This window comes from Balaenoptera borealis (genome assembly GCF_965194805.1).
Source record: "Balaenoptera borealis genome assembly, chromosome: 2".
Classification (NCBI taxonomy): domain Eukaryota; kingdom Metazoa; phylum Chordata; class Mammalia; order Artiodactyla; family Balaenopteridae; genus Balaenoptera; species Balaenoptera borealis.
Genome location: NC_138867.1, coordinates 98037282 through 98044399, shown reverse-complemented (window position 1 = coordinate 98044399; position 7118 = coordinate 98037282).

The following is a 7118-nucleotide window of genomic DNA, read 5'->3' as shown; positions in this document are numbered from 1 at the left end:
GTAATCTTCTCAACTCTCTTTTGGCTCCCAAAGTGCCCCTTTAGTCTGTCTATAAAGCTACGATTTTAGTTTCCTTGCTCTGGTGTGAAATTCCAGTAACTATGCTTGCTTCTGAAGCCAAGTGATACAAGGATTTAAAAAGAAAGATATCACCCCTATCACCACCCTTCTCCAGGCAACAGTTCCTTTGGTTAGAGGGATTCTCCTCCCACAAAGTTTTACATACTTGCCAAGTTACCATTGTCACTGCTGCCACAATGAGATTATAGCTTTAAAACTGAGGATGGGCTGGGGGCTTGGGCAGTTGGAATAGAAATAATGGAGGACTTTTTTCTATTCTCTTTCTCCTTAAGGCCCTCTTTTTTGATCTCCAGATCAGAAAGAGAGGACTTCTCTTGGAGCTCTTTCTGTCTGCACTGAATGCACAATTCCAAAACTCAGACTGCTTTTGAGTCCAGGATGGGAGAGATAATAAGAAATCAAAAACAAAAGCAAACAAAACAGAAAACAAGAAATCCACCATCAGATCAACCTCACTTTAAGTTCTGGTTCCCTTTCCCAATTTGCCTGCTATCATTTATTTTTCAAAGACTTCAGCAAGCTGCCTTGCACATTCTATACAGGTGAGAGACAAGATCTAAACAAAATCAAGTGTGCTTACTCCATCTTAACTGGAACCAGAAATCACTCAGCCATTAAAAAAAAAAAAAAATACCTTTCAAAGTTTCAGATGTCAAAAAACTTGTATTAAGATTTTAAATGTTCATGTGTGGTCTTGTTTTCCATTACACTTACTTTTCAAGATTTATTTGCATTCATATTTTTATTAAAATAATGCTGTTTGATTATTAATAAGGCATCTGATTATGGTTAAGTAATCTCACTTTCCTTTGGATAAGGAAACTCCATATTAGACCTAATCAGGACTCACTTATTTTGCTGTGATAATTTAGTCACCGAATATTTTATAGTTAAATTATAGAGAAACCTTGAGGAATTGTCTGTTCATTTTGTAGTAGTTGCTTTTGCAGCAGGGTAAATTCTACTAAATGCCATTGGAAATGTACTACATTAGAAGAGCAGATATGAACTCTGAGACAAGGATAAGGAGTGTGAGAACCTCAAGATTTTCTAAACTTTCCCTGGTTGTCATCTTGTCTTTCTTTCATGATAGTGACCAGCAGTGAAAAGCTTAAATGAAAAATTCTGGAGTAATTGTCTTCAGAAGCAGCTAGGTGGGTGGGCTGGAGGTTGGGTGTCTTGGTAGATTTTGTCTATCACTGCAGTAAAACCTAGCAGAGAAATCCCTGAAAGGCAGGTATGGGTGATGGCAGCTCCTAAAGAAGTAGAAACCAAGCTGAGTATCTGTGACATAAGAAGAAAGAAAAGGGCTTCCCTGGTGGCGCAGTGGTTGAGAATCTGCCTGCCAATGCAGGGGACACGGGTTCGAGCCCTGGTCTGGGAGGATCCCACACGCCGCGGAGCAACTGGGCCCGTGAGCCGCAATTACTGAGCCTGCGCGTCTGGAGCCTGTGCTCTGCAACAAGAGAGGCCATGATAATGAGAGGCCCGCGCACCGCGATGAGGAGTGGCCCCCACTTGCCGCAACTAGAGAAAGCCCTCACACAGAAACGAAGACCCAACACAGCCATAAATAAATTAATAAATAAACCCAAAGTTAAAAAAAAAAAAAAAGAAGAAAGAAAAATACAGAAAGTAGGCAGGGTTTCAAAAGAAGACCTGGGGCTTACACATTGGAAAGCTCTCCATGGGGTGCACTCGCTAGTCACCAGTCCAGAAATAAATGGTTCTTTCTTAACATATTTAATTTTTTTGTTATTGAAAAGAAGAAACTTTAGCATGCAACAGAAGAAAGAATTTTAAAAAAGGGGGGGGAGTACTTCACTGGTTTCAAAAATATTGGTTTATTCTAAAGCTTACTTTATATTACTCGGTTTCTTCTGCCGTATTATTTTAGATTATGCATGGCTTGTCCCAAAGAAAGCTAAAGCAGCTAAAGCAGTACAAAATCAAGGGTGGTTTGACTTTTATAAAATACGATATATTTTATTCACGAAGACACTGTTTAAATCGACACCTGAAACCACTGGATCAGTTTATTGGTTAATATTAAAGAAAGAGAAAGACATGAAGATACTTTTCTTTTTCTGAAAAGCCTTCAGTCGCAAGAGTAAAGTTAAAGTTGTATATTTTTTTAGAAGAAGGCCTTTCTTTCTGTACAGTGAACAAAATACTCTTCCTTGCCAGGCTCTATGTTGTTTATCCAGCCTCTCAAATCTGCTCAAGGTATCTATTACCAATTCTGCCACCCTCATCTAAGCTGCCATTCTCCTTTTTCTGGACGTTGTAAATGGTGTCTTTCCTTCCATTACATTTTCAATCATTTATTGTTTGATTTAAGAAAGGATTATAAGTTTGTACCTAATTTTCTAATATAATACTTTACTGAAATCTTTGTTAAATTCTCTTATGGGCTGATTTGTGTACCCTAAAATTCATAAGTTGAAGTCTTAACCTCTCGTGTTTCAGAATGTGACTGTACATGGGGACAGCACCTTTTAAGAGGTAATTAAGGTAAAATAAATTCACATGAGTGTGCTAAAATCCAATACAACTGGTGTCCTTATAAGATAAGATTAGGACACAGGCATGGAGGAGACCATGTAAGACATAAGAAGAAGACAGCCATCTACAAGGCAAGGAGAGAAGCTTTCAGAAGAAACAACTATGCTCACACCTTGAATTCAGACTTCTATTCTCCAAAACTATGAAGAAATAAATTTCTATTTTTAAGCTACCCAATCTGTGATACTTTATTATGGCAAGCCCTACAAGCTAAAACAAATTCTAATAATTTTTGATTGAGCTTCTTCACTGTCTAGGCTTTCCATCATATCATCCATAAATTATTTCCAATTTTTATACCTATTATTTATTCCACTTCTCTAATTGCATTGGCTAGTATTACCAGAACAATGTTAAATATAAGTAGTAATTGTGTTTACTCTTCTATTTACTTTGCCTATAACGGGATATATCTAGTACTTCAGCATTCAACATTAATCACATTGCTGGCCTTTGACTTCTTATAGGCATTCTTTTAACATATTAGGTATATCCCTCTACCAAGGTTTTTTTCCCCTAAATCAGGAAATATAATTATTTTATCACACATCTTTTGCATTTAGGGGATGCCATTAAATTACTGTCTTTTAACCTATAAATATTATATCGATAGACTTCCTAATATTAAGTTACTCTTACATCTTGGAATAAACCACACTTAGCAGTCAACTGGCCTCTGATTTCCTGACTGGCTGAACTGTTGCAACAGCAATTGCACAGTAATTGAAGGAAAATTAGATACAATCATGAAACAACATCAGAGTAGGTAGGATTTGGGGGTCATATTGTTACAAGCTAGTATTTTTATAAAGGATATTCTCTGGCAGATTTCTAAGTTTCATTCTTCGTGGTTATCCTATTTTTATTTCATATCTTTTAGTGTTAATTTGAGAATATTTTGATTATCAATATTCCTTGCACAGCGAGCATAAATCTTGTCTTTCACAACCCATTTCCTTTTTCTCCTTGCCTATGATCTTTCTAAAAAATATTTGCTTAAATTTGAATTTTAAAATTGTTTATTGTTTTATCTATTATCTATTTATATATTATATATTATATAATATATATTTATATATGTCTATTATTTTGTCTATTATCTATTTATATATTATCTATCTACTTTTCAAATAAACAGCTCTTAAAATTAGTCAAGTGATATGATAGCTATTTTCTATTTTCCAATTTATTAATAATGTTGCATTACTTCTATTATTGAAGATAAATTTAACTTTTTCAGTAGTCTAGTATATGATCAAATTTTGCAAATGTTTCATGGATACTTAAAAAGTTAAGTTGTACCATCTACACATATCTTTGATATGTATCTCTTAGATTCATTTTGTAAACTTACATCTCTTATCTCCTATATTCTTGCTTACTTTTTGTCTTCTTGATTTCTCCTAAGCTAAGAGAAGTTTCAAAATTTAATTTGTCAGAGCCTATAATATTATCGTATATGGATACCACATATACACATATAAATATATACATATATTTAACCATGTTTACTATTTCTTCAAATAATTAATAGCTTTATTTATTTGTAAATGTGATACTCTACAGTCATAAGGACTTGATTTCAAATTCAAGCTCAACTATTTAATAGCTGTATGAGCCCAGGAGAGTTACTAACTTTGATGAGCCTCAGTTTTCTCACTTATAAAATGGGATGAAACTTCGTAAAGCATCAAAGATAATATATATGAAACCTTGACCTCAGTAAATAGCAGCTGCTATTACTATTCTGTCTATTTGATCTGTAATTGAATCAGAGTGGCATATTGAAATTTTCATTATCGTTCTTCCTTAGTAGGTCACTTTATTCCTAATTCCTTTTGCTTTGTGACTTATTGCTGCTGTAGTTTTAAATGATGTTTGTGAATATATCTGTGCAATAGACCATACTTTTTTCAATGTAACACGATTCTGTATCATTAAAACATTTTTTCTTACCTGTGATACTAACACTATCTGCTTTTCTTGTCTTCATATTTACCTGACATAACTATATCACAAAATGAGGACATTTTTTAAGATTAAAATATTCATACTGAAATTCTTTGTGATATTGCTGGAGAACTGTGCTCATTGAAATGTAGTGCCATATTGCTATATTAAGTATTTTTCTTGCTTTATGTTTATAAAAATAATTCTTTGCCACTGTCTTTTTGTTTTATCTTTTGCCATTCATGCTAAATTTCATTTGTTCTTTTCTTCTTAAATCATTTGAAGAAAAAAATTATCTTTTTAATTTCAGTGGTGAATAATTTTTCTTCAAATCTCATATTTTAGTTTTATCAAATTATTGAAGTCAAGCTCAAACCCATTTTTGTTACATTTCATGAGTGATGATCAGGTCTCCAAATTGTCCTTTTATTCCTCAGTGGAAGGGAAAGCATGCATGGCTTCCTTCCTGCCTTACCAAATAAGTGGAAACAGTGGGAAATAGCAAATGTAAGCCCACAGAGAAGCCCTTTCAGGACCCCCAAAACACATATCAAGAAATACAACAGATAACTACCCCAGTTGTGTCTACAGAACAAAGCTACTTCATTCATTTGGGGTACAAAAAGGAGAATTAAAAGATGACAAATATTATACTATTATCCAATGCAGGTTTTCCTCACTATCATCTAGCATGGCTTTATATCTGCTGAAACAAACAAATTAGAATCAACTTCATATTTGCCTGTGAAAAAAATAAACAAAACTCCTTTCAACCAGTCATTTTCACCCAACATTAATCACAGTGACATATTTGCCTCAAGGGGCTATTTTTTTTTAATCCCGTGGTTTAGTTATCGGTAAAGTTATAGACTTTGTTTATGGAGAGTGATGATTTTATTAATCATTTGAGGCTGGTGATCAATGAAGCCTATGAAACCAAGGATAAATTTAAATTAATTAGACAAGAAAGATATTTTCTTGACAATTTTAAGAATGGGTTATGTAATTTTGAAATTATTTACATCAAAATTGAATTAAAATTATTAAGATACACATTGTTTACTTATTTAGTGTTGATGGGTTTGCAGTAGAAATGGGGAGCTGCTTGCAATAATAGAATCAGAATACACTGGGATTTGAAGAGACACTAAGTTCATAGTGTCTGAAAATCCACAAGGTCATATACCACATGAGAATGCCATGTGCTTGCCCAGATGCCAAAAGCTAATGGGCATTTTTTTTTTTTCTTTAAAAACTCTTATACACATGCATTCCCCTGGTTGAGCTCTATACTAAGAATTCTTCATTTATTCTTTAAAGGCTCTGCTGATTGGATTTTTGAGTTTTAAAAGACCACACTAATACTTGGAAATTTGGATATCTGATCCTCTGTTTGTGGTGATTTTAATTAGTCAGTGATTCCAGCCTAAATATTTATTAGTTTTCTAACCTTTTGTTGGATTGCTACCATTAAACATCCTCTGACAGTTGTATTGATGTAAAGATAATATAGGCTGATTGAATTGTTTTCTAGGACATTTATTTTAAGATGTGAAGGTTAATGTCCAGTTGCTGTTCAGATAAAATTTCTCTCTAAAATTAAAATGAGCATATGTACCAACATAAAGAAGAGGTTTTGTTTTAGTAAAATTAAATTTTGATTTGGGGCACAGAATTTTTTGTTCCAATGATAATAATTAGCAATAAGCAAACAAATACTTCAAAGAGATACTTGTGAAAATCAAAATGATATTTAACAAATGGGGCTATGAATGAGATCACTTCATGGCTGCAAATATCTGGCAAATAAAAAAAATTTTTAATGGACACTAAGGAATAAATGGATGATCAACCCTGAGCATTTCTGAATCTAATATGTACTACTCTTTCATTTGAGCTTCTAAATTAGTAAAGTGGAACTTAAAGCCCATTAAATTATATACTAATCAATGATCATATTTGTTATTCATTATTCGTTCATGATCTACCATAAAAGCAGTATCATAGACACTGATTTAAAGTATTTTATGAAATGACTTTATGCATGGCATTTGTGTTAATTAAAATAAGAGAAAGTAGCTTCAAAGCCTATTACTCATTTAATCTTATAGTTTAAAACATATTTTTATAGATGTTTGAAGAAATAGCACATGTGCTGAATTTAATCGTAGATGTCTTATTTGGAGAGCCAGAAATGCACAACTGCCCTTGATGAGTTTCTAGGAAAATTCTTGTCCAAACAGATGAAGCTCAGCGAGATCGCCTGCCTATTCTCTTCATAAATGGAGCTGTACGTGGTATATCTGCCACTGAAGGGGCTTGCCTTAGTCCTTCTTCTAGACCCCTTGAGCAGTTGACTTCTTGAGGTTTAATATCTATACACTCTGTTTAGATAGTAATTTAACACCAAAGTTGTTTTTGATTAGCAAAAAGTATGTGTATTTTAATCTTTCATCATCAGATAAACTTTCTGAATAAAAATTAACATGTAAACAAATAATTTCAACTGCTATTTTCAGAAT